This window comes from Lygodium microphyllum, chromosome 21 (genome assembly GCF_053477565.2).
Source record: "Lygodium microphyllum isolate KBCC chromosome 21, Lygodium_microphyllum_v1.1.10, whole genome shotgun sequence".
Taxonomy (NCBI): domain Eukaryota; kingdom Viridiplantae; phylum Streptophyta; class Polypodiopsida; order Schizaeales; family Lygodiaceae; genus Lygodium; species Lygodium microphyllum.
The window spans coordinates 36,341,244-36,359,670 of record NC_141155.1 but is presented as its reverse complement, the minus strand read 5'-3'; the positions used below and the strand labels follow the sequence as shown (position 1 = coordinate 36,359,670).

Here is an 18,427-nt window from a genome sequence, read left to right as displayed (position 1 = left end):
TAGAGTAGATAAGGATAGTTGTCATCTAGCTATTATTCATGGGCGGTGTACCAACCGCATCTGCAACTGACAAGTCGGTATCATAAATGCACAACGATCACCCTGGCATATCACGAGTGGATCTCGATATATCAACACTCCCCCTCGAGCTCAATCCCAATTCCTGCACACCAAGCAGGTTTCTGAACTTGCACAGCTTCTCTGCGCCCAATGCCTTCGTGAATATGTCAGCTACCTGATCCTCTGTGCTGACATAAACTAGATCAATAAGACCTAGTAAAACCCTCTCCCGCACATAGTGATAATGCACCTCAATGTGCTTTGTTTTAGCATGATAGACTGGGTTATTTGCCAAGTGTATACTACTCATATTGTCACAATAAATGACAACTGGCCCATCTGTAGGCTGATGCATATCATAAAGTAGCTTATGCAGCCAAGCTACTTCACATGCAGCCATTGCTGCACCCCTGTACTCAGCCTCTGTGCTCCACAAGGCAACTGTAGTTTGTTTCTTGCTGCTCCAAGTGACTGCAGCACTCCCAAAAGAGAACACATATCCACTGGTAGATCGTCTATCAGAAATACTACCAGCCCAATCAGCATCAGTGTATCCATGAAACTGTACCTGAACCCTAGTCTCATAAAGTAGTCCATACTGCAATGTGGACTTCACATACCTAAGTATGCGTCTAGCCGCATCTAAATGCGGTTTCCTTGGAGTCTGCATAAATTGACTTACCAATCCAACAGCATAGCTCAAATTTGGCCTGGTGATAGTCATATAAATCAAACTTCCTACTATGCGTCTGTACATAGTAGGGTATTCCAGAAGCTCACATGCATCTGCGCTCAGCTTCACATTCTGCTCCAAAGGAACTGAAATAGACTTACAGCCTGTCATCCCATATTTGGACAGCATGTCCAATCCATACTGCCTCTGCAAGAGCCGTATCCCACTTGGTGATCTAATCACCTCAATGCCCAAGAAATAACGCAGCTCTCCCAAATCCTTCATCTCAAACTTCTGCTTCAATAGTATTTTCACATGAAGGATATCTTCATCACTGTCACCTGTCATAATCAAATCATCAACATAAATGACAAGTAGCATAATACCTTTCTCTGTTTTTCTCACATAAAGTGAGAAATCTGCCTTGGAAATCTGAAAGCCAATAGTGACAAGATACTGTCCTATCTTGTCAGACCATACTCTAGGTGCTTACTTCAAGCCATACAAGGCTTTCTTTAACCTACAAACAAACTCAGGATGAACAGTATGCACATAACCTGGTGGCTGCTCCATATAGACCTCTTCTTGCAAATCACCATGCAAGAAGGCATTCTTTACATCCATATGATGTAAAGACCATCCCTTTGATGCAGCCATAGCAATGACTGCTCTTACAGTTGCCATCCTTGCAACCGGGCTGAATGTTTCTTCATAATCAATGCCATATGTTTGTGCATACCCCTTGACTACTAATCTTGCCTTGTATCTGTTCACAGAACCATCTACATTGTGCTTCACCTTATAAACCCACTTACAACCAATTGCATTCTTATCTTTAGGCAAAGGTACCAATTCCCATGTAGCATTTGCTTCCAAGGCATCCATTTCTTCATCCATGGCTTTCTCCCATTTTTCTTTTCCCATGGCTTGCTCAAAAGAAGTGGGTTCTGGTTCTTGTATCACTTTGACCATATAGGCATAGTGAATGGCTATAAATCCATCATATTTCAGCCTATCCACAGGATACCTAACTCTGATAGACCTGTGCAAAGTAGGTTCACTCCCAGGTGCTCTCAAAACATCCCTGGTCTTCCTTACTCCAGGTGTAACAATAGAAAGAATACCCAACTCATCATCAATGCTCTGTTCTGAGCCAGTGGATTCACCATCCACATAAGAGTGGCTTGCATTCACATCAAACATGGGCTGATCTACCTTCTCTTTTCTTTTTCGTGATACATGCATACCACTATCTGCATTGCTTTGAGACGATTCTTCTGATCTCAATTTGCCTATCATGGCAAAGAATGTGAACCACTGCTAGAGGACGCTCCAGGTCCATTAATATCTTGTGACTGCTGCTGTGAATTCTGTGCAGCATTACCATTTTGTGCATCTACATTATCAATCACATTTACTGGTTTATACCAGCTACTCATCTCATCAAAAACAACATCTCTACTCACTGTAAACTTACGAGTAGAAGGGTTATAGCATCTATACCCTTTCTGCTGCAGAGAGTAACCAATAAAGATGCACTTCTCAGCTTTTGGATCCAACTTGGATCCTAACTCATCTGGCACATGAACATAGGCAATGCAACCAAAAATTTTCAAATGAGAAATATCTGGTTTCCTACCAGTATACCTCTCCTCGAGAGTCATGCCATTTATTGCTGCAGTGGGAGTCCTGTTCATTATGTAGACTATTGTAGCAACTGCCTCAGCCCAGTAAAAATCTGGCAGGTCTTTTTCATTGAGCATGGCACGAGATACCTCTCCAATATGCCTGTTTTTTCTTTTTGCAATTCCATTTTGCTGTGGGATATGACTACATGAATATTGCTGCTTTATGCCATGCTCCTGCAAGAACCTTGCAAACTCATTTGAGAGATACTCTCCCCCTCCATCTGACCTTAGGCATTTTATTTGCAGGCCTATTTCTTTTTCAACCATAGCTTTAAGAGTTTTGAAATGCCCAAAAACTTCACTTTTCTTTTTCATAAAATACACCCAAACTTTTCTGCTATAGTCATCAATAAATGTGACAAAATAATGACAACCTCCAAGAGATGCAGCTTTAGTAGTCCACACATCAGAGTGGATTAATTCCAATGGCTTCTTACTCTTTTGAACATGTCTAGGAAATGGTTTCCTTGCCTGTTTTTCAAATTGGGAGGCTTCACATACCTTATGCATTTCTGCAACCTTGAATTTAGGCAATCCTGCAACAATATTTTGGGCTTGCATTGATTTAAGTCGTTATACATTAACATGACCAATGTGTTTATGCCAGATATCAATATCTGCAACTACACCGGTCCCATGTGCAAACATTGCTGCACTCAATTCAGGCATGTCTGCATCCAACGTAAACATTCTGCATCCTTTTTCTTTCCTTTTGCTATCAAGCGACATTTATTTTTCATATCCTCAACAAAGCATCCATGAGGATTAAATCTGACCTGCAAGCCCTACTCAACCATTTGACCAACGAAAACCAGATTCTTGGTGATATTCGAGACATGAAATACATCGGATAGGTATTTATTTTTCCCATCCTGCATAGACAAAGGAATTTTTCCAATCTGCACAATAGGATGTGCAGTATCATCACCACTATCCACAAATCGTGGTTTTTCCATTTTTCATTTATCATCAAATTTATTCCTAGTAGACCGTCATGCTCTATGCCTATCATAGCCATGAACTCACTAAGGATTACACTCCAACAATCTTAAGTGACAAGTTCCTAAGGAATCCACACGCTTTATCTTTCAAACATGGACAATGGATCTGAAGGTCACATTTCTTTTACATGCATCAAAATCCCTCTTCCTATTGGTATATAGAATGTGGGTAGATGTCCAAAAGAAATGGGATTGACATTGGTAGAGAATCATGCTTAGGTGATTTTGGGTTTTAGGCCATCACTTTCAAGTTTGCATGGTAAACCCAACCTAACTTGCTTTATTAATGATTGTGCCATAAAAGGATAGCACATTAATCACCACATGAAACAGTGAAAGTAATGGATGGAGTAGAAAGATATTATGCAAAGTTCCAACTTTCCTATCTAACTCTTAACGAGGACATTAGAAATAAAAAAGACCCTCATTGAGAAATATCTTGAAAATTAGTTGGTCTTTCAATGGATACTCTCTTATCTTGGAAACTTTTGATTTCTCTATTTGTTATATAATTCCTAAAATTATGCTTTGGTGATAGAATTACATAAACTAGCTTTGTTTTACTATTGATATTTAAAGTTAACCTTGCGAGCTTATTTTCTTAAGTCCCTTTGTGGTTTTCTTCTTGATTGAGAAATCCTCCATTATTGAAGGTCCTAGGATGCTAACTCCTACATGTTTGGTTTGGTTTTTAGTTGTGAAGTTTAATGAGTAGATCCAAAATCCTTGTCGAGGACCTCAACTCTAAAGGGACTTGGGATGATTGAGGTCAATATTTTCCTTACTAGTAGATTACTATATTTTTAGGGCAAGCACAAAACATCTATGTGACACCACACTTCTGTCATGCTTGGTGTATTTAGTTTTCTTTGGTTTTACCATTTTTTAGGAAATGAGATGAGATTTACCTTGAATTATGCAAATTCCATCAAGAAATATCCTCTCTTTCCTAAACTAAGTCACATCGTTGCCTTTGTGCAAGCATCATCATTGAACTTGGTTTGAATTCATGAAAAATGTATTTATGTCTTTATGCCCTTCCTTGATATGGGACATAAGGATTCTTATAAATATGTTTGGGTGGTATCTTCTCTTCATACTCATTAAGAACATTCCTTGACAAGTTGCGATGATCAATTGGATACTCTTGAAATTCCCAATCGAACTATGAATTCTTTGGGTTAAAAGTTAGGTGCTACAAGTCTTTAGCTCTGGGATTCTATCACGACTAAGGGTTCTTATCTTCTATATGAGATCCCTCTATAGCTAGAACATGGCTTCCTACATATGACTCGTGAGGTCTTCTTAACACATGTTGGCTCAATCTCTACTATCGTGGTAGTGGTGCTTGAACCTTCATCTATCACCAGGCTCATGGTGGCTGAGTCCTCCTCCCTGGTGCACTATTCTATTGACATGCAAATAGCTTTAGTAGTGTCTTTTTCTCCTTCCTTGCATAGTCTTTCTACTTCTTCTTCCAATTTCCTCACCCTCTCTAGAAATTTTCTACTCTTCTTGCACCTTTTGTAGCTCAATCTTTGTATCCATGCCAAACAACCCAATTCTTGAGCTAGCTAGAGAAGAGGCATGCCATGATCCAACCTATCAGAAGATGCTAAGGGAGATCCCTATCAAGGATCAAGACCCGAAGCTACAGGCAAAGTATCAAGAACTCTCTATCAATGGTGGACTTGTCTACTATAGAATGAAATTATGTATACCAGTAAGCCAGTCTCTCAAGCAGAAGATACTTTGGGAAGCTCCTGACTCCCCTTTTTCAGGACATCCTGGCTATGCCAAAACCCTCAATGCAATCAAAAAGAGCTATTATTGGGAGAGGCTTAAAGGCGACGTTCTCAAATATTTCACTAAATGTTTGTCTTGTCAACGCATTAAGGCTGAGCATGTCAAAATGCCAAGGAAGTTGTAACCACTTGACATTCCCCAAATGAAATGGGAATTCATTAGTATGGATTTTGTTGTTGGCATGCCCAAAGTTCAGGGAGGATACAACTCCATCATCGTTGTGGTTGATATGCTAACCAAGGTTGCACATCTTATTCATGTTAAGACAAACTATAAAGCCTCAGACATTGCAAGGTTGTTCATCAAAGAGATATTCAAACTACATGGGTTACCCATAAGAATCATTAGTGATCGTGACTCTCTCTTCACATCACACTTCTGGAGAGCTATCTTTGAAGCCATTGGGACTCAACTCTGTTTTAGTACAGCTTACCATCCCCAAACCGATGGTCAAATGGAACAAGTCAACCAAGTCATCGAGGATATGCTAAGGGCACATTGCTGTGTGAACCCAAAAAGTGGATCCAATATTTGCCACTGGTTGAGTTTGCCTACAATGCTTCTTATCAACAAAGCATTCAGATGACCCCTTTTCAAGCATTGTATGGGCACGATTGTCGAAGTCCTTTAAAGTTTTTAGATCCAACCTTAAGGGTTGAAGCTTCAAAGCAAATGATGGAAGATATGGATGATCAAATGAAGTCAATAAGACAGGACATCCAAGCTGCCAAGGATAGATAGAAGGCATATGCAAATTTGAAATGACAAGATAGATCCTTCATTGAAGGAGATATGGTCTTCATTCACGTACGCCCAAAGAAGAGCTCCCTATCCTTAGGTGAATGCAAGAAGCTAAGTCCAAGGTATTGTGGACCCTACAAGATTCTCAAGTACCTAGGACCTAATGCTTAAAGACTTCAACTCCCTAAGAACCTAAAGGTTCATAATGTATTCCATATCAGTCTACTAAAAAAGTATGTATCTAACCCTAGTCATATACTTGATGATCAACAAGTTGTAATGCCTAGCCAAGGAGTCCTTGAGCTACGGCCTGACAGGATCTTAGATGTTAGGGAGAGACATTTGAGATCCAGAACCTTGAGAGAATACCTCGTCCAGTGGAAAGATTATCCCAAGGAGGATGCCACTTGGATGGATGAAAGTGCTCTCAACCAACAATACCCCCAGTTCTTCTCCAGATGAGGACATCTCGATTCCTCTAAGGGGGAGAGAATGTAATATTTCCGCTCGAAATATTAAGGGACTTTGATCACCGCACACCCCCGAAAAAGTTGTGCCAAATCATCTCGCGTGTTGATTAATGTCGGTGGCTAAGTGTTTCCTCCGCGCACCATGTTGAATTTCGGCTCCGTGTCGTGCAAATGAGACTAAGGCTTGAAAATCGCAAGCCGCATGAGAAACACCCCTTACGTAAAGGCAAATGCATAAATTATTAAAGTAGTGCAAATTTGTTTATTATTTACCCCCTCCCCTCAGCTGATGCGAGCAAGTGGAGCTAAGTGGAGGGAGGGAGGAGTGTGGTGTGGGGATGCATGACGAAGGCTCCACGTGTGTGGATCTCCCCCCCCCCTTACACACTATAAAACCTCCCCACTAGAGCTTGAAGGGGGAGGCACGAAGTGAGAGAAGAGGAGGCCGTGTTGTCAGAGAGCACCACCAAGCTAGGAAACCGCTGTCACATGCCGCCGCTGCCGCTTGTTGCAGCGCTGCTGCTGCTCCACTCTACCATCACCATCATCATTATCACCTCCATCTTCGTCATCGCCATCTTCTCCCACTAGACTACTTCTTCTCTCTCCACGTAGTTTCTGCCCAGAAGCATAGAAGCTCCTTAGAAGCTTCTAAAAACAAGGCTTTTATAAGCCTTGTTCACCCACACTATTGCAGGTTAGCCAAAAATCACATTCTGTAAGGGCTATGTCCCGCGCAGAATAGAAAAATCCAGGGCAGAATGGGATTCGATACGCGGAAGAGCCAAAGACAAATTGCTAAATTTGACACGTCAATGGATCCCAAGAAAATCACAAGAGGCACACACGCGGGAAGTTCTTCCCCAAGCATACGCGTGGACATCCCTATGATCCCTCAAGCCCAGGTTCTTAAAAGAATGATTCCGCATTAAAGCAATGCATTAGGCACGTTAAATTTTCATGGGAAGAATGCATTTACGCATGTTGCTAGTTCACGTAGTCTAGTTAAAATACATTTGGGAAATTATCTCCTTGAACAATTTACAAGAGTTAGTGCATGTCGTGCAATTGGGTTGCTAGCATTTCCAAGTTGCAAATCCCAAAGCGCATATTTCTTAGGTTTAAAAGGTGAAATTGTTTAAATGCATCTTTGATTGATTGGGGAAAAGAAAAGTGCATAACGCATTTAGGTAGTAATTTTCTACTTGTAGATTCGTATGACATAATCATTGTTGATGTTGTCCAAGTAGTTGCATTGCATGGAAATGAAACCATGAACTTTCCTGTTGCATGCGATGATGCTTGCATTTTAAGTCGGATTAATTGTCGTAGAACGGATTAAGTCAACATAGTCTTATGACATTCATCATGCATGCACTTCATTTAACGAAGTTGTATCTAGAAAAGGTTGCATGTCACATTTTCGTCATGCATGAACTTCAAATGTCGAAGTTGTATCTAGAAAAGGTTGCATGTCATATTAAAGCTTGAAAATTCAATTGCATTAAACGAAAGGTTGTAGGCATAGCTCCTTGATGTAAATCTATGTAGGTTTTATGCAAGTTATTCCCCAAATTGTCAATCATCATGATTCTAGTAAGGGAAAGAAATGGTATTTGCAAACTTTATAGTTGCATAGAAGTAATGAATCACATATTTGCGCATAATGCGATGTCTTGCAACTATTTATGCCTTTAGAACAAATTTAGCATCTCTAAGAAAAGATTGTTTCTTGTCGCAAGACAAGTAGACCGATTTAGCTAAATCACTTGTAATGACATAACCCACATAGGATTCTTAAAATCATAAGTAGTTAGTACAACGAACACCTCAAAGTGCTAGCTAGGGCTTAACACTTTAAAAATTCTACCTAGTATCGTACTTGGGATGCCAAGTCAAGACTTTTGAACCCAAAGGTCCTACCCACATTTATGGAATGATTGGGTTAATTGGACACCCAAAAATAACGATTTAGGGTTTTTACCCAGGGCAAATTGGCCTAATATTAGACTTCCGATTCACATTAGAAACCCTAGGGCCAATCGTTATCGGCCTAGTAAGGTAAGGGTTGTGGTGGATAAGAAGACATCCCAAACCCTATATCTTAGCCAAACATATTTCTTGACCAAGAAACGCTGTTTGATGGGAGAAATGATCCCACAAGTTAGATGCGACTCCTATGCAACAAGTTGCAACGTCGCATGGCTTTGTGTTTTAATCACAAGATAGATTTGCCACTCCTTGGAATAAGGTTGGCAGGTTCTAGTGCAAGTCTAACTTACAAGAGGATGAGTAGTCATCCTGCTACATCACCCTTTATGGGGCTGATTTGCCAAGATAAGGAAGTTAGGTATTGCCTAGCAAGTGGATTGATCAAATCAAGTTAGAGTGACAAGGTCGCCAGGATTTACTGTCTTATTTTTAAGAACCTAAGGTGTTGGTTAAATTGGATTAATAGGATATAAACCCTAACCCCAGGATAAAAGGGTAAAAAATCAAACCCTTGTGGATATTGTCAAGTCGCAATCGATCCCGAATCGAATGCTGGATGCATTTGGAGAGACGGATTCACACCTTAGCAGCTGGCCAAACAAATGACCACTGGATTGATTATGTTTGTACAATTTAGGAGCACTATTTGTATTACTTTGCTCAAAGAACTAAAAGATGGAAAAATAATTAATGCTTCAGGTTGAAGGCCTGGAGGGAGAGGCAGCATCAGTTACCCCCGACTGTCTTCCTGACCCTAACCAAGGGGGTTGTTAGCCGCACTGGGAATGTGGACCGAACCCACTTCGAGAGGTCTCTCCATTGGGCGCTACTAGGAGCAAGAGGACGCTTGGGTGCCAGGGGGCTCTGGCCATAAATCCCTTGCCTTTCAGGTCCTGCACAAGAGGCCGACGTGACTTGGGATTGGATCTCAAGGCCCGCATACTAGTCTACGGGCGGAAACGTGGATTAATAATCCCTGAGGATTGCTGGATTGCCTTCTGCAGATTATGGATTGCCTTCGGGCGGATTATGGATTGCCGTCGGGCGAATTATAGATAGCCTTCGGGCTGGATTATATGAAGTATTCCAAAGATAAATAAGATCAATTGTTGTAAAGGAACTTGTTACATTGTTTTTCTATGTTAGTGCTAAGATTATGTGGAAAAACCGGTGACTAATTGGATAATTAAGGAAGATGTTTTATGCGTGTCCAACTAAATGTGGTAGGTAATTAGACAAATGAAGCAACCCCGAGGAAAGTGCAGTGAATGTGGCCATGGGTCCGTTCTATGAATGGGTGGTCTGGGTTGGCCGGGAACTTTTCTCAAATGAAATTGATAGCAAGGAACGATGACTTAAAATCCAGGATACTAGAGTCCCAATTTATGTTGTTTTAGGGGAACGGAATGGGACTATGCCTTATGGGCAGAGAGGTCGAGCTTTGCATCCCTCTCATTTCTCATTCTCCTTGAACCAAGTGCAGCATGAATCCACTTCGACTCTTACGTTTCTGGGTAAAGTAATTCGCTTGGGGTTCAACGCTAGCTGCCGTTCTAGGAATTTGACCACTAGAAGAACCCTAATTCAGGTCAATCCTAAGTGGGAACGGCCGGAATGCTTCTACTTCATGGCAAACTCGAGAGGACCTAGATTGCAAACCCCGTGACATTCCGTGGGAGTGCCGGGCGGCGCTTTCTAGACTCCCTTCCCGATGGGCTGCTAAGACGTGTCCTGCAAGTGAACAGGTGGACACGTTACATAAATGGACCACCCACTTGACTTAGAGCCCCATTCCAACCCAGTGAACAAACCCCCCTATAGACTCTCCAAGTGTGAGCGTGAAGAGGTTGCAAAGCAAATCACGGAGTTGTTGGAGATGGGTTTCATTGAACCGAGTTCTTCCCCATATGCATCCCCTGTCCTCCTAGTCAAAAAGAAAGATGGCTCCTTTCGTATGTGCATTGACTACAGAGATTTGAACAAAATTACAGTGAAGAACCGCTACCCCATCCCACGGATTGATGATTTGATGGATGAGTTAAAAGGGGCATGCTTTTTCACTAAGATTGACTTGCGCTCTGGCTACCATCAAATCCGTATGCGGGCAGGAGATGAGGTTAAAACGTCCTTTAGGATTGATCGTGGACTTTACCATTTTCTTACGATGCCTTTTTGGTTGACTAACGCCCCTGCCACCTTTCAAAGCCTCATGAACAAAATCCTACAGCTCTTTCTATTCAAGTTCGTGCTTGTTTTCTTTGATGACATCCTCATTTATAGCAAGTCATCTATGGAACACTTGACACACGTTTGGAGGGTGTTTGACATATTGAGAAAGCATCGACTCTTTGCTAAGGAGAGAAAATGCATATTCATGCAGACATCTGTGGAGTACTTGGGACACATTGTGAGCAAAAATGGTATATAGGCTAACTCGAAAAATGTGCAATTTGTTAAGGATTGGCCCACTACTTCCACTACACCTCCTTGCGTGGCTTCCTTGGTCTTTCTTCATTCTATAGACGCTTCATTAAGCACTATGCCACCATTGCAGTACCTTTGACTGATTGCTTGAAAAAAGAGTCATTCTATTGGGATGCCACTGCTGATCATAGCTTCAAACAGTTAAAGAACGCGCTGACTTCAGCCCCCATCCTTGTTTGCCCTGACTTCTCTAAGCTATTTACCATTCATTGTGATGCCAGTGGCTGGGGTTTTGGTGCATTCTTGTTGCAAGAGCATGGTGTGATTGCATTTGAAAGCTACAAGCTTGATGAGAAGGAGATGCAAATGAATGTATATGACCAAGAGATGTTGGCCGTCCTCCATGCCATCAAGAAATGGCACCACTATTTGTACGGTAGCCGCTTCCAAGTAAAAAGCGATCATCGAGTCCTCCAATACTTCTTGACTCAGTCTACTTTGGCCCCTAAGAAAAGGAGATGGTTGGCAACCTTACAGAACTATGACTTCAACATCTCACACACACGGGGCAAGGATAATATTGTGACTAGTTCTCTCTCTCGAATGTGGGCATGCAAAGTGTCATCTATCTCAGAATTGCACAGTGATTGGGTTGAAGAGCTCCAAGAGGCTTACTTGTTAGATTATCATTTCAGCCACATATTTGAGAAATTACAGCATGGGGTTATGGTTGAAAACTCCCAATATCAGCTCAAGCATGTCCTTATTTGGTCCCATGGCAAGATTGTCATCCCACACACTTCCCCCTTCACGTAAAAGATCACGGAAGAAATGCATTGTTGCCCCATTGCTGGTCACGTGGGTGTTTTCAAAACATATGACAGGATTGCCAAGAGCTTTCATTGGAAAGGCTTATGGAGGGACGTTAAGGACTTTTTGACCAAATGTGTTCCATGCCAACAGAACAAGAATAGTACACTCAGGCCCGCTGGCCTCTTACAGCCTCTCCCTATTCCTGAAGGGAAATGGACTCACATCACAATGAACTTTATCATTGGACTTCATGTGACCAAGAAAGGGTGGAACAATATCTATGTGATAGTTGATCGCCTCACCAAAGCTGCCCACTTTATCCCCACTAAGGTCCAATATACCACCTCTCAGGTGCGCACCACTCAGTTTATGGAAATATCTTCAAGTTGCATGGCTTACCACAAGTCATAGTACATGATCGGGATGCAAAGTTTATGAGCAAATTCTGGCAGATAGTTTTCACCTCCATGGGGACCAAGCTTGCTCCATCAACTACATACCATCCTCAGACTGATGGCCAAACTGAGATAGTGAACAAATGGCTTGAGACATATTTGAGGCACTTTTTCCATGATATACAACACAGTTGGGATACGTGGCTTCACTTGGCTGAGTTTGCATATAATCACTCCACACACTCTAGCATTGGAGTTTTCCCTTTTGAGGCCTTATATGGGTATAAGGTTCCCCTTCCTACAGTCTTTTTTACTGATAAGATCAATCCACATAGTCAAGCTTAATTGGATCACATGCAAGCTTTACTTCAGTAATGCAAAATGAATCTTCAGAAGGCCCAAACACATATGAAACTCTATGCTAATGAAAAAGGAAGGCACTTGGAATTCCAAGAGGGAGAATTGGTCCTTTTGAAAGTGCCTAAGTCCCGCTACTCCACTCTCAAAGAGGGCAGTAGTAACAAGCTAGCCCATCGCTTCTATGGCCCATACTCAATCTTGAAGAGAGTCGACGACTTGGCCTACCACTTAGAACTCCCCCCTACCACCAAAATCCACAATGTGTTTCATGTTAGTCAGCTGAAACCCTTTTTTGGCTCCTCAGTGGAGTATGTGGAAAAACTTCCCCCCATAGATGAAGAGGGCATCACTCAATATGTTCTTGAAGCAATCATTGGGCAGCAAGATAAGCACTTACAATCCAGATCCATCAAAGAATGCCTCATCAAATGGAAATGCCTAACCTTGGAAGAAGACTCTTGGTGCCTAGCAACCATTCTCAATGAATTTCCCTACCTCTGTGAACCCCAACGGCTGGAAGACTAGCCGGTCATGCCCCAAATTGCCCACTTCCCACCCGCAGAGTGCACACTATTTTAGAACAGTTTTGTACTTACTCAAATCACATGCATGTGCATTCTACATAGGCTAAAAGTACTCGTCATAAACTCCGTTTTGATATATAGTATACCCTATTTGGAGCAGCCTATCAAAAGTTATGACCAGTTTACTTTAGCACACCGGTTCAGAACTACATGCTGTCCCTAGTCTCTCAACCCCTAATTTTCATTTTGTCAAAGGGCTCTGAGTAGTACTATGCACCCCTCCCTTAGCCCACCCATCCCTCCCTTCTATTTCTTCTTATTTTTGAGGGAAAAAACCTTTCGTGTGGGGATGGATTGTAACAAGTGGGATACACATGGACTAGCATTTAGACACCCTGTTGTCGAAGGGTTTTCGAAAGCAAAGTCATGACCACAAAGGTTCTTGAGAAATTCCAAGATTGAAGATCAATCAAGCGAGATCAGGCTATGCAGGACAACTTGTCCGATCTAGCATACATGTCAACAAGAGCACCTCCAACAAAAAGATCAAACTCCAAGTTACTTTCAAGAATATGATTTTGAATAAACATCCCATGGGATAAGGCTGCTATGCTAGAGCATACTTTAAGGACAGTCACAAACAGATATTTGTCTACTTTCACACAAGACTCATACATCTTCCAATACAGTTGCACAGCTTGCTCCTCTCATCCAAACTGCACATGAGCTGAAATAATTGCAATCCACGTGAAGACATTTTGCTGTTGAATATGCCAAAATACATAAAGTGCTTCTAGCAAACTGTAAGCAGGTGCTCCAGCTCTGGATTCTGACACTTGTAGTTGCAACCTACTTGCAATGCACAAACTCCCGATGGTAAAAGTGGCACAACACCTCGTCACTGCCTGTGACTTCCCCCAGAAACTTCCCTTCAATTCTCTATTTTTGATCTATCCCTTGTAAGAGGATTACATAAAAAATACAAGCATACAAGCACAATATGCTTGCACCTTGCAATACATTTTCCACAACATACTGAACACTACAAAGAATGATAAATAGTGAAGATACAATCTCAAAGAAGAAAATACAATCATGCAGGCCATAATAAAGTCACATTTGAATTGGAGAAGGACTCTTTCCTTTAATGTGTTCAAATCAGCCAACAAGTTCGACTCTGCATGATTCCACCAAACATCTCTGTTGATAGTTCATCCTCTGCAGGTCCTTCACAATCACTCACAAGTTTAGTTGCTTGTTTGCATGCTCTGATGTGAGAGTATCCTGTGCTGGCCTTTTTTATCCCAATTTTTGTTTTGCATGCTGATAAAATTGTTACAGTAAGATATTGGTTGCCTCAGTTGATATAACTTGACTAGATGGAGGTATTGTCCAATCATGTGTTGCATAGTATGTAGCAGTGCTTCCTCTGGCTATGGCTATGCATAGTATGTAGCAGTGTTGCATAGTATGTAGCACTGCTGATCAAGCTTTGATTTTGAGTTCTCCCTTTGTTCCATGTTGGCTGTGACTATCCTCCATTGTCCTCCCTTGAGAAGCGTGCTTGAGAGATATCAGGTTTGGTACTGCCCAGCCAAACATTGCTTAAAGAACAATCCTCAACGCAAGAGCTCCCCCTTCTATTGTGCTGTCAAATTTCCGGTGCAGTGGATAGCTTATCATCTGCTAGATTCCAATCAATCCAAAAGCCCCAAAACTTTGAGCATAGCCATGGAAATTGAAGTAACTACCCACAGGATAAAGAATGTAAGACAGCCAAGCAACAGGCCTTATCACTACACGTGCCACCTCTGCAGCATTATGAACAGCTATACTTTTTGGCATAATCTTTGTCAGTAAAAGAATAACAATGGTCATTACTCCAGTTGTAGCGTTGACTCCTACCTCGCCGAACACGGCAGTTGCCGCATCAGTTACTAGAGCAGTTACTGCTATATTTGCAACTGCTGTGCCAATAAGAATTGTTGTAAGGAATCGAGTGACATCACGTCGTAACATTTGAAAAACACCTCCTTCTTTCTCCTTTTCAGCTAGTTCACAAACCTACTCTTCCTCTTCAATAGTTCCACTCAACTCTGCAGCCCTTAGCATCAGCTTTAGCTCTTCCTCCATCACAAAAGGCTCTCCACTACTTTTAAGCCCCAATGGATTACCACCAATCTAGTTTAGACCACATTTCCCTGCTTTCGTTGCTTTTTCTTCACCAAATTCTCTGCCCGTAAGGTGTCTTCGAATCTCGGATCTTCATCTTGCCTTCACAAACAAAGCTTCTTTTAGAATTTAAGATCTCCATCTGTCTACGATCATCTTCACTTGAGGAGGTGACTTCTGATGACGATGTCTCATAATCTGAGCTACTATCAAAACTGTCATCTGAATCAGAGCTTTCAGAGTCAAAATCAGAGTAGTATCTTCTTTTCTTCCTCTTTCTTCTCTCTTTCCAATGCCATTTGCCTCTCTTCCTCTTCGAATCATTGTTCTTCTCCCCTTTTTCAGACCCTACAATACGCTCCCCTTTTACCAAAAAAGTGACCCCTCCCACAATAGCCATCCTAGGGAGAGTGGGTCGGTGGTAAATAGAGCTCGAACAAAATAGATTTGAACCCAAACAACATGTTCTCCTCAGCCATAGAAAATATTAAGGTCTTTATAGTTCTAACGAAGGTGAAGATGAAATGATTTCAACAATTACCCACCACTCCTATTATTTCACCATCCATGCCATTATAAAACAGAGCAGGACATACACGTTGTAGTTGAGCAGAGGATATCATATCTCTATGCATTGGGAGACTCAACATCAGCAGTTTCCCCCCACCATATTTCTTCCAGTCATACTTTACTTGGAAAGGAACAGACAGATCAGCATGCCCTTGCATAGGATAGGCTGTACTGAACCTATCCAAAATGTCTTCAGCACTATCATCCCCTATAAGCAACGCAACTCTTAAAACTCCCTTAAATTTTTGACTTGCAGTGAGGTTTGCAGACAAGTATAGACCATCAGAGCTTTATATTAGCCAGGTTTGGCCATTTTTCATTGTAACCTTATGCTTGGTGTAACTTTCATCTGATGTAACCTTGAAAACCGCATGAATGGAGGAAATTTTCAACATGGAATACTCATCAAAGATCAATGTGACATAAGGAGACTCTCTCACAAGAGGCACAATGAGACTACTTGGAAGCTCAAGAGATACACTCAGATCATCATAGTATGACACAACATACTTGCCAACAATAGTCTTCAAGCTCTCTGTGGCATCTGTGTTTCTTTCACCAGTTCTAGAGTGGTAAAGCACAAAACCTAAGTATGTACAAAGTAACAAATGTCACACACACACTTTTTGGTGGATTTTACACCTCGGATGCGTAGCATTACGACACCGTCACACTGATGTAAGAGCCCCAGATTAGGGCAACCAGTTATTATCAAGATCAAACTCTTCACCTTCATCTCCACCTTCCATTGCTTTCTTCTCCCTTCTCTCATTTTCTCTTTTTTTCTCTCTCCTCTTCTAGTCTTCTTCCTTCTTCTTCTTGTTCTCTTTCTCTCTCCTCAACTCTCATTCTCTCTCCTCTCATCTTCTTTCATTATTCGCTAAATGCTAGGCCTTGGCTGATGTTTCAATGGTTCTCCAGACACAAGTATTCAAATTGACTTCATCTAGGGCTCTTGTCGCGATGCTTTCAAGCATAGGCACTTGGATTCTCTTCATAAGCTCATTTTACCTATGTGACTGGAGAAGAGTGCATGCATTGTTTTATCTTGCATCTAAACGGTAGCATTAGGAATGTTTGCTAAATTGATTCCATCATTAGTGTGTGCCCTTGCCTTTGTCATCTTCAACATACTATAGATATCCGTGTTCTATATTTTTCCTTGGACATTTGCTAACTCCAATGCTTTCTCCACCAATTCCAGCCTTAGTGCAACTTCAACCTTCCTAGGATATCCTCTTCACCACATCTTCTATATTTATTAGTTCCCTCACGTTGTCAATGCTTTGATACTTGAGTTGGTTGAAGACTCTTTTCTGCAACAGCCAACCAATACCTATTATGCTCTTCTTCCGAGAACGGAAGTTGTGCTACCATTTTGGGTTCCTGCCAAGATGCAACGACTTCTATTAGTTCACTTTCAAGGCCATTTTCCAACATGAAGGTAAAAAGACTGCAGCTTTACACAATGAGACAAACGAACTTCAAAGATAGAATGGAAATTTTTGCTTCAATAATCCATAAATTCCAAGCAAGCATTTCCTAAATATTCTTCTTAAGTGTAAAGTCTCTTTATCCATCATTTTACTTTCGCATTTCCATTTTAAAGTTTTCTTCCTATTTTCTTTCCCTTTTTATGCTTTTATTATTCATGTTCCTATGAGGTTTTCTTTTCCACCTTGCCCCTTTCTTTTCTAGCTTACCCCCTCCCCCTCGAGGATGATGCGAATCCTTCTGAGGATTGGAGGATGGGCATTAAGAACATGGGTGTGATGCTTTTACTTTTTATGAGCCAAGCATAAAACTATGGGTTGTACTCTAAGGTAGCATGACAAAGGTCTAATGCTGACGCACGTAATGTAGGTCAATACATTAGTTAGGAAGTCACCACAATTGATTCGACAAACAATGTGTAGTTCTTCCTCACTCTAGATGCAATCCAAGTAAGGATGGGCCGTAACATGATCTTCTAAGGATTGACTATGGGTGATCACCCATACTTTAAATGAGGTCCCTGCCACATAAGTTGAATCATACTCTGTGGTTTTAATGGCATGTCTCTGCTCGGAATTGATCATGATTTGGTAGCCCTCTTGTTCCCATTGGAGATTGAGAGCATACCATTTTTCTAGAAAAGAAGAGTTAGAGTTGGCCCCATGTTTTCAGCTCTTCTAGTTCCTGATTGGTTATAGAGACTTTGCTCTTGCTATAGGATGTGATCAATCATTTTTTTGGAGCTTGCTCTCAAGAAATTTCATTGGCAATCAAATCCTTATCTACCAAAGGGGACTTTAACAAATATGAATTTTGATTCTTTCTAGGTGTATGGCAGCATGTGTACTTCCATTGCTAAAGGCTTGTCTAGGAGACCTAAGTCCAAAAGAATCCCATGCCCTCTCCCTCTAATTTGTTGAGCTCTATTTGCTGGCTCAAATAATGTTGTGAAATTTGAAAGGCCTTAATCCTCTAAATTTCATCTTTTGCTTATGACCTTTCACTAGGTATAGAAAAAATAGGTCGCCTTGCTGAAAGTCACATTGTTTGACATGCTTGTCAAGCCAACTCTTACGTATTGGCTTCTGAAAAATTAGCACATGAGTAGCGAAAATTATTGTTTTAGAAAGGCGTTCTATCTCTACTAGGCATTCCTTCCATGCCTCCTTTTCATCCCATCTCTCTTGCACTGCTACTCTCAGGATAGGAGTGAAAAAATCTATTGGCATGATCACATTGGTCTT

General features: G+C 41.3%; 1 pseudogene; it reads right to left on the bottom strand.

Moving 5' to 3' along the window:
* Positions 1-15,519, bottom strand: part of LOC148017892 (serine/threonine protein phosphatase 2A 55 kDa regulatory subunit B alpha isoform-like) — a 42,428-nt pseudogene extending 26,909 nt beyond the window's left edge.
* Positions 15,520-18,427: the final 2,908 nt, after the last annotated feature.